The sequence below is a fragment of the Grammomys surdaster genome, unplaced genomic scaffold, assembly GCF_004785775.1.
Source record: "Grammomys surdaster isolate TR1022 unplaced genomic scaffold, NIH_TR_1.0 126066, whole genome shotgun sequence".
NCBI lineage: Eukaryota > Metazoa > Chordata > Mammalia > Rodentia > Muridae > Grammomys > Grammomys surdaster.
Window position 1 is genome coordinate 3,618,997 of NW_021620876.1, and position 10,521 is coordinate 3,629,517.

The 10,521-nt window shown below is 40.1% G+C and overlaps 1 long non-coding RNA gene across 1 annotated transcript; it reads left to right on the plus strand.

Annotated features, from left to right (window-relative positions):
• Positions 1-2,297: 2,297 nt before the first annotated feature.
• Positions 2,298-8,285, plus strand: LOC114610958. Its single transcript, XR_003709764.1, has 2 exons — positions 2,298-2,550; positions 6,704-8,285. It is a non-coding gene; the product is annotated as an uncharacterized LOC114610958 (long non-coding RNA).
• Positions 8,286-10,521: the final 2,236 nt, after the last annotated feature.

Genomic DNA, 10,521 nt, shown 5'->3' on the forward strand with positions numbered 1-10,521 from the left:
CCCCCCCCCCCTGAAATCTAGATTCAAAGTGAATAAATAAGTTAATAGAAAAAAGAAATAAGTTAATTATCCCACTGAAAAAATATATTTAAAAATGATGGTGGGGTTTCCCCCACAACTTTATTTAGTTTTACTTTTGACTAACCAATGTGAAACGAATCCTAATAGATTAACTACATTTGGCATTTTACTAGGGAAAGGCAAACCCTCATACAGTTCAGGAATTTATCCTTTTCAGCATGAAAGAAAAGAGGTGAATAAACATCGAGTAAGTAATATCCTATGATCTTTCACTACAAGTTCAATATTACCACAAATCTGTTTTTATTTTTCATATATATATATATATATATATATATATATATATATACATTCATACATATATACATATATAGATACAGATACAGATATAATGTTTTATAGAAGAGTCAGAAGCCTTGCTAAGCCATGATCATCCTGAAGCTCACAGACCACATTCTCCAGATGTCATCTGCCTCAGAAGCTGTAAGGATTCCCTGGGCAACAGTTGGTTTTTGGTTTGGAGCAGCACACTAGGGAACCACACTGGAATGAGCCTGGAAGCTGACACAGCAGAAAGCAGGGACACTATATAAAGATCCTAGGAGCTGTGTCAGGTAAGCTGAAATGCCAAGGAAGGGCAATCTGAACTTCAATGAATAATGACTATAATTGCATAACAGAAAGATGCTTTCGATGAAACCCTCCTGAGTCAGTAACACGTTAAACATAACAGCAAGATGTAAAATTACATGTAGAAATTATGGTCATTGTTTGGAGCAACAAGCAATCATGGGGAAGAAGAGATGGAATAAGCCTATTTTACAGTGCAAATATAAAAGGAACTATTCTAGGAATAAATTGAGCAACACATGTAAGCATTCTATATGGAAAACACTAGAAAGTCTTGCTAAATTTCACAAAACTGTGTTTTAAGTAAAAGGAAAAAAAATCCTCTGCTCTCCAAGAGGGAAATATGTCAATTATTGTCCATTTTTCTAAAAGTATTTTAATGGAGCTATATTCTATAGTTTATATGGGAAAAAATAATATAAAAGCAAGCCGTAATGAGGCAGGCCTAACTCTTTCAGACATTGCAATAGACTGTACAGACTATAATTAAAACAGTATAAATTTAGAATATGACAATATCTGATCAATGTGGAAAAGAAAAAAACATAGATCAGGATCCATGTATAATGTTGAAATTAACATAGGTGGTATCTCTCATCCCTGGACATAAAGAGGAAGAAGGATTTTATAAAATTAACTTGCTAGCATAAGTAGACAGCCATTTGAAAACAGAAAAGTCATCTAGGTAGAATTTCCACCAGTCTTATTAATATGCAGAAACAGTCAAATGGAGAGAGTGAAGAACATTCTGGAAGGATACTCACCCTAGTCAATGTCAAGAAAACAGCAAGTAAGAGAGGGTGGAGAACTGAACGGAAAGAAGCCGGATAATTGGCATCTAAATGTCTTAGGTGATCAATCTATTCCTAGATTTAAATTGTATCAGCAAATGATAAAGTAAAAAATGAATATTTTTGGAACAAGTGAGGATATCAAATCATATTAACTCTATCAGATAGAGGTTACCAAACTTGTTATTTTTCCTGACTCCTGCTGTATTTTAAGCCTTGTGGGGTTAAGAGGGGTAGAGATTGAAGCTAGCAACCAGAGACTAGAAATCATATCTGTATTCCTCCTGAATACCCACGCTCCAGTGTCACCCCCTTCCCCACGTCCTGCTTTTTGTGTTTATAACCCCTGTGTGAATGAGTATAAATTACAATTTGAAAAAATAAATAAATTATATATTTAAAAAAAAAGAAATCAGGGATGCTGCAAAATACTAAATCACTACAGCTCTTGAACACACAGCATCATCACCTAGCCCAAATCCCCACCACCACGGGTGGTTGAGAAACCCTGATGGAGAAAATTTTCTTATTCTGAGAAACTAGGTTGAAGCACAGGATCTTATCGTTTACATGGGTCTAGTATGGATGTTTCTGGAGGAAGATAGACACTGTTTACAAGTAATTCAGAATCCTGTGTGTGTTCTTCCGCCCACAAGCACCAGCAGCAACCGGTTCTCAGCCGCAGCTCAGCGAGCCGCCCAGGCTAAACCTTGACCGTGGCCTGCGCTGTGGGCGTGGCCTAGCGGTGGGCTGGGGGGGGGGGGAACCAACACCGCGCGTGCGTAGAGCTGTCAGCCGCGCCCACGTCGCGCTTTTACCAAAGTTGCAAAGCAACCTGCAGACCTGTCAGAACGGTAAAGATCCCAGCCACCGAAGAAAGGCAAAACCGCTCCGCGTGGGATGCCCGGAGTGGCATCGAGCCTTGTTCCAGTCCGAAACGGCTCCCGCTACTCTAAGCTGGCTGAAGGGATGCGAGTATTCTCCTCCTGTCCAACCGGGCTGCGTCCTGACACCGAGTGGACTCCGCCTCATGAGTGGGAGCATCTGCGGAAGGCATCTGGCCACACCCTGATCCTCGCCGGTCCCTCTCCCGGCAATGCAAGCCCAGGTAAAGAGAGAGAGAGAAAAAAAAAAAACTTTACGTGCCTTAAGATTCCTCTGGAGAGTCGCCGATTAGTGAGTTACCAGTTCTGTGACCACCCCCACTGCCCCGGTGAAGAGCGAAATCCGTCACGTACTCATCTTTCACAACCTTGTATAGGAGGAGGAAACACCCACTCACGGCCGCGGGCCATACACGCTTGCAGATTGTAGTGGCAGGCAAATTCTTCACTTTCTGGGAGCCGGCACCGCTTCCCTGGTGCTTGCAGAAAGAATTCTGTAAGGATGCCCCTTCGCTTGCACAGGTTCTGAACATCGCCGGGGAATCCCACGCTCCTGTTTGCTCCTCCTCCCAGGGCCGGTTACCAGTCACCCACCAGGAACCCCTTAGAACAGTAGCCAAACCGTCCAGCCTTTTATTCTGAAATAGCCACTTTCCGTGGGTAGTAAAGTCCAACGTTTTGGATAAATTGGCTTAGTGTAAAAAAGGTAAACTATTGTATTTTGATAATTTCTCTTTTGTTGTGATACGTCCAACCGTGATCATTTAAAACATACTGAAAAGTGTATAGAGGAATTTTGAAACTCTGCATAATCCCAACAAACTTAAAACAACTTGAAAATCTTTATGTATGCTTTTAGCGCCCTCCCCCCTTTTTCAGTGCTTACTTGGCAAGATCGTTTACTGAACAACTAGGTTGTTGAAGCTGTTTAACATTTGTTGAAAATCAGCACAGAAAATAGTACGCCAATTACAAATCCAGTTCAGCCCTTAAACAGACGTGCTCTGGCAACAATCTGATGATAAAATCTAGTACAAGCCTCCTTCATCCCAGTCTGTATCAAAGAAAGCACATTCACCCTAAATATAGACGTTGCCTTAGCCTTAAGTATTCTAGAATTGTTCTTTCTGTCATGATAGTTATTCATCAAATAGTCTGTAATACCCCGCGCCTTTCACTCCACACTGTATTTGAGTTTATGCATGTTGTCTCATGCAATGGCTCTTTTAAAAATATTCTTTCACTCTTACGCTGTGTGGCCTCCAGTGTTTTGGATATACACAAAATATTTTATTACTAATGGTACTAATGAGATATAATTCAAGCCATACAATTCATCCATTTAAAGTATGTGATTATTTTTATTATATTCACTTTGTGGGACCATTATTACAGTCAAATTGTACACCATTTTCACCTTCTGAAAAGCATTACCCTCCAAAGATACCCCCTATTCCTTCATCCCCAAACAACCAACATTCTTGACTATAGACTTGCCTATTGGGATCATTTTCTAAAAGTTCAATCATGTTGTAAGGAAGTAATTTGTGGCTAATCTCCCATAGTGATACTGTACATTTAGTTCCAGGTTTAGTGTTTTTACAAATAATGCTCACATGAGTATTACTCTTATCTGTTGTCACATGGATTTGCCTCTCTTGATATATGTGCCTGCATGTCGAATAGCTCAGACATGTCCTATGCTTACAGTTAGAGTTACAGTGCGAGCTTTTCAAACTGTCATACTAACCTGGTCTGATAAGAATTCTCAGTATTCCACCTTCGCTGGCATTCAGTGGTTGTATGGGGTTAACTTACAAAGACTTCTGCTGACTGACGACAGATCTTGCCATTATTCGCCACTTACATATGCTCTTTAGTAAAGGGCTGTTTAGTTACATCTATTGATTGACTTCGAAATTATAAATGCTGCCTATGTTCCACAACCAAATGCATTTTTCTCCTCTACAGTTTGTATTTTACCTCTCTCATTGATAGATTATTATAAATGTGTAGCTTTTTCTCCCCCAAGGCAAGTAAGTACCTTGCCTAACCTATAAATAATCATTTCTTACCCACAAGGATGTTTACCTATCTTGCCCTCTTATGTGTGTTTGATATACTACCTGAAATTAACTTGCGGGTCTTGTATAAGATTTTTTTTTAAACATGATTACCTAATTGGCCTAAATCTTTCTTTTAAAAATGTAAACATCTTCTCTCACAATTCTGTACTATCACCTTGATCACAAATCAGAAGAGACAGATTTATAGAGGCTGGGATTCGTAGAAAAGGACTGTAGACTAGCATGACGAGTATATTAAACGGTTTTACTAAGGGTTTATTTCATAGGTGAAGGCAGAATTTCAAGAGAAATACAAATAGTATGGAAAAAAATGGAATGTAAATCCGAGAACTGAGAAAATAACTGGAACCATCAGAGGTTATCAGGAGAGTTGGCCCGCAGACACATTTAACTAAACTTAGAATTTTTCTGAAGTTAATGTATATCAAGAAAAATGTTATTGTTGTTGTTGAATAGCCAGGGTTTGGGTAACTTATAAAATAGTATGAGGTAACCTAGCACACATGACATTCCCTGAAGGGAAGACAACAGCGTAAGGAACAGAAAGCTATTTAATAAGGTTATAGCCAATTTCTAAATTTTACTGAATGTGTTTTATCCAGAATGATTACCTGTTTACAGCCGAGAACTGATCCAGGCATCAAGTTTGCCATTAGAGGAGTTAACTGTTCAAAAAAATAAGTTAAAAGTTTTATGTCTATTTAAATGAGTAAGAGGTCATTTTAAAGGCATATGGTAGGTGGAAAATTGCTGAGTTGAGTCGTGCTGTGGTGCTGTGTGTGGCTGTCCTTTAGTGTCAGCTCTGCCTACCCACCAGGCCTATACCGTCACACCAATCTGGACAGTGTCAAAATGGCTTCCCAGGTCTTCCCAGCATCTCCTCGTGCACACTGTGGGCCTGCATTGACTGAGATCCACTCTCATACAGTCTGCCTCTGACTCCTGATCATGCCTTCCCAAGCTCCTCTTTCAATGCTTAAGCCTCAAACTACCCTGGCATCCCTCCAGCTCAGGGCTCCCCGTATTGTGTCTTCCTTTCCAGAATTCTCCTCTCCCAGATAGCCTCTGGCTGCCTTTTCTTCTTCTTCAGGTTTTTGTTAAAATTCTATTTTCTCTGTGAGGCCAGAGATTAAAAGGAACAAAAACAAATATTCTCTCTGTGTGTGCATTAGTTTGCTGGGCCTGCCACAGCTGATACACAGACTAAATGACTGTGTAAGAGAAACATCTTGGTTGTGGAGGTTAAAAATTCACAGTCAAGGTATTGGTAAGTTGAGATTCTCCTGAGGCCTTTTTGATGTATGCTTGGGCAACCCAGTCAGTATCTGAGGGACTACCTTTTAATCTTTTAAGTCCTTCTTTTAATCTTTTCTTTAAGTGTCACTTCCAGGGTCTGGACAGATAACCCAGGAGTTAAGAGCACTTGTATCTCTTACAAAGGACCAAAGTTTTATTCCTAGGACCCATATCAGACAGTTCACAGCTTCCTATAACTCTAGCCGCAGGGTGCCTGACACTCTTTTAGCCTTCATGGGTACCCCCAGATACCTACCCATAAACAGACACATGGACGTAATTAAAAATAAAGTCTCCAGATACACTTAAGTTATGGATATTTGGTTGTAAGGACTTCAATATGAGACTTCTATAGAGGGAACATAATATTGTCCACACTATCCATCCGTAGTTTATTTTTGTCTGTAGTTCTTATTTCAAATACGATATGTTTTAGTTACTAATTTATTTGTTTTCTCATTTTCTGTCCCACTGGAAATTTTATGAGGGACAGATTGGAAGCAATGTTGTTCTCTGTGGTTTCTTTTGAACTTCAGATGGGTTTAAGAACCAGCCACAGCAAAAAGAAGTGTTAACACCTTCACCTGTGGTTAGCACATCGGCAGTCTTAAGTTATTCCTAGTAGGTCACTATTGTCTCTCTGAACCTTCTGTAATTTTTTTCTTCATGAACAAAGAAAACCCTGTAAGGATTCCAGTAAAGCAGACTTTTTATTTTTTTGTAAGTTATCTTCAATTTCTTAACAGAAAGAATTATAGCAGTAAAAGATGTAGCTTTTCACCAAGGAGTCTTAAGAATGCGGCGTGCTTGTTTCCAGAGCAACCAAGGGCTTTTCACGTTTAATTACAATGAAAGCTCCTCCATGTTACACTGGAGTATCCATACGAATGCCAAGGACCCCCTTACTCAGAAAAATGCTCAGAGCCAAACATCCTAGAGAAAATTGCCTATTCAATCACAAGCTAACCTGTGCCACCTTTTTGTTTCTCCTTAGGTGGTTAGACTCAGAATGGACTGTGAGCTTTCAAAAAGGAGAAAGATGGAAGCCACCAAGTATGCTGCCAGCTGAATGAATTGATGCCCTATGGCTTGTACAAAATCGAGCAGATTATCTTCTCATGTTACTCTCATGTTGTGAAATATGTCGACGACCTGCTTACCTTACTTCTTTAATCTAGGTTCTCCTTGGAAGTAGCACTTGGAACAAGACGTAGATAACTTCTACTGGGGAATGAGATCTTAGGAGCGGGAAAGAAAGACAGAGGGGCTGAGTCTGAACACGTGAAAGAGAATCCAAGGAAAGCGGGGAAGCATTGTCAAGAGCTCATTAGCTGTTAGACCAAAGCATTACACACACACACATACACACACACACACACACACAGAGAGAGAGAGAGAGAGAGAGAGAGAGAGAGAGAGAGAGAGAGAGAGAAGCATTTTTCTTCCCTATCAGCACCCATCTCTGTGTGAGGGTTTTTCCCTTCACATCCCAATTCTGCTCTCCCCGTAAGCTGTGAGGGAACCTTGTCACATCAGAGAAGCCTCGGGTAAGGAGGCTGGATGCTTGGAATAGTGCTTGAAGCACTGTTAACAGAGAGTAGGGTCCAGTCTTCCAAAGTCATGACCCAAATCCAAAGTTGAAAAGACCTGAGCAGTGTATAAGCAGCCTCTTAGAGCCTGCATAGTACATTTTTAGGCCTGAATAAATCTATTTGCACTTCTTTTTATAATCATACTTACGTAGATAAGGTTGGCAGGAGGAAGATTAAATATATGAGGTGTATGTTTATAACAGTTTTAACCTCAAGTCATGTTTATTTATAAGAGAAAATGACAGCGGAATTTGGAAAATTAAGAAGTGATTCTTGTCAGTTAGTGGTGGCACAAACCTTTAATACAGCACTTGGGAGACAGAGATAGGCAGATCTGTTGACATTGAGGACAGCCCAGTCTACAGAGTAAGTACGGGGACAACCAGCCACAAAACCACCTAGAGAAATCTTATCCTGAAAGCTTAAAAAAACACAAAGGCTGATTCTACTAGAAATGTTTGAGCAATTGGGAGTGTCAGTTATCTGGTCTCATGTAGTCTCATGAAAGACCATGAACAGTTACTTTGAGGGTAGGGCGGAAGAAAGAAAACTTTTTCTCATATGAGGTTTATAAATTATCACCACAGGCTTCCCCTACGAACGAGACTATCTCCTGTTCTCATGATGCACTAGTGACAGAAAACATATGACTAATGGAGAGAAACTGGTAGATACACAAGAAAAAAACATGGAATAATTTCCATCTTATAAAGGATCAGCATTAACATTTATCAGAATATGGTGTGGAGAGTCGTTCAACTCAGTACATGTTGAGTTCTATAGAGTACATGATACTGTCCTATGCCAGTGAGCAAGTCATAATGTAAAACAATACATCCAAATCCTTAGGAATGTGTGTCTTTGTAGGGTGCACCCCAGAATATTTACACACTTACATCACAAACTGGATCACAAACCACATCTCAGCAAATTTCAAAAGACTGAAACCATATTTAATATGAATAAAACTGAAAATCAAGCATATACAGTTGTCAAAGGATTCCAAATGCTTGCAACTTAAGAAGCAAAATCCCCAATGACTAATGAGCTGGTAAATTGAATTAGAAGTTAGAATAGGCATTGAAATTAATTTTGGTTTTAAAATACTATGAGATGGTGTGAAATAGAATGTTTATGGGACCTGGATATGGTGGGTGCACATTTGTAATCGCAGTACCTGGAAAGCAGAGGTGGGTGGGAGCTCAAGGTCATATTTGGGCACAAATAGAATTCAAGAGAGGCTGGTCTGGGCTACATGAGACCCTACCTCAAAAAAAAACCACTCAGCTGTAAACATACCTAAATATTTATGTAGAAATACTAGGAAGAGGTTGTTAATGTTTTTAAAAGCCACTGGATGAGCTTGGGATTCAGTGCCCATGGATGGAGACCAAAAGACAATGTTGGATCCCCTGGAAGTGTAGTTAAGGTTATGTACTACTACCTCACGACTTGATACTACCATAGTACCTTGGTACTATGGACCAAACCCCCATCCTTTTCAAGAGCAGCAAGAACCTTTACCTCTGAGCCATCTCTTCAGCCTGACTTTCCTGTAGGCTAGTTTTCTGGCTGTCTGAGCAGAACGATTTGCTGAGTGGAGAGAAAGACTGAACTTAGACTGGGTGGCCTGAATTTTCATGACTAAGTGACAATGAGGAGGGAAGGTATGCACACAGAAACTTCCATAACTCTACAAAAAGATTACTGTTTACCTTTTGTTCAACACTTAGCTTCCCGATTCTCAAAACTGGCACAAGACTGGGACCATTTAACCTCCATCCAGCCCCAGATAACAGTCTGCACTGAGAAAAGGATCCCTGAAAGGTTATACATAATGCCAGGGGGCTCAATTGGCCAGATTAAAGCTACCCACCCAACAAGGAACTTTAGAGCAAGCTGGAATAGAATCCTACTGATCCAATATAAATTCCTCCCAGAACAAAGTGCAAGTTTGTTAGTCCAGCCTCCCAACAAGCACTTACAAAGACTTGATTATAAGAGTCTCATTTGAGGAAATGCCTGTGAGAGTTGAAAATGAGTGGAATCCAGAGGAGGTAGAGTGTTTAAATCGTGTAACCTACAAACCGGATGCATGCATGCCTTGGTATACCTGCCAACTGGTCCAGACCTGGTTAAACATATTTTCTGGGTATGTCCATAGGATATTTCTAGAAGAGATTAATATTTGAGCTGACAAATCAAGTCAAACAGATTGTGGTCCCAAATATGGCTAATCTATAGAGGACTTGAATAAAGCCAAAACAGAAATGAGAGGTCAAGTTCTTTATCTCCCTATTGAAGTGAGGCCTCCGTCTTCAGATCTTGGACCAGGTCTGACACCATCAGTGCTCCTGGGACTCAGGACTTCAGATAGCAGATGATAGGACCTTGACTTTATACTGGTGTAAGGCAGTTCTTTATAGTAAATATCTGGAGCGATAGATGAATGTGTCATATTGGTTCTGTGTCTATGGGAAACCCTAATAGAAAAAGATAGAATATTAAAATGTTTGTGCTTCAGCACAATTCTAATCAAGTTTAAGGTTGGCCAATAAATCAAAGTTTTCCAGTGGAGACATCCCCTGCTTCACAAGAATGTGTCTACATTAATACACCTGCTTTACTGTTACTGTTCTCAAGGAATGAGCCTGAGAGACATGTAGCCATGGCAGGAAAGTAATAGTGGCTTCAGAGAAGCAGCAAGGGTCATGTAAACTCTCCCCAAGCAAAAGGTCCAAGTGGTGCAGTTTCACCTCTATCTCAGTTTACCCCTTCTGCCTTTCTGCTACTTGTTGATGACTTGGTGTGACTGCCAAAAAGACAGTTAGGAGCCAAAATCAACTACAAGCCTAGGCTAACCAATTCTAGAAGGAGACAAATATTCTCCTTTCTCAGTGAGTAGTCACCCTAATAATTGGCCAGAAGTCCATCTGAGGAAGAACTGAAGAATCATCACAATATGCACATGTCATTATATAACAGGGCCTTTATTTGTTCAGGCTGAGCCACTTTTCCCATCTCTGTAATCCTTACAATTTTCTTCATGTCTGGTAACCGGAGCAAGAAATTGTAAAGATTCATCAGGGACAGTACCATTAACATCTTGCTTTTCCATTCTTGCCTTAATTAGTTATAGAAGTTAAGCAGCATCCTTGCTACTTGCTCATCTGTTTTGCCTGTAGGGGTGTTACCTTCAATTAATCATCTCCCTAACACC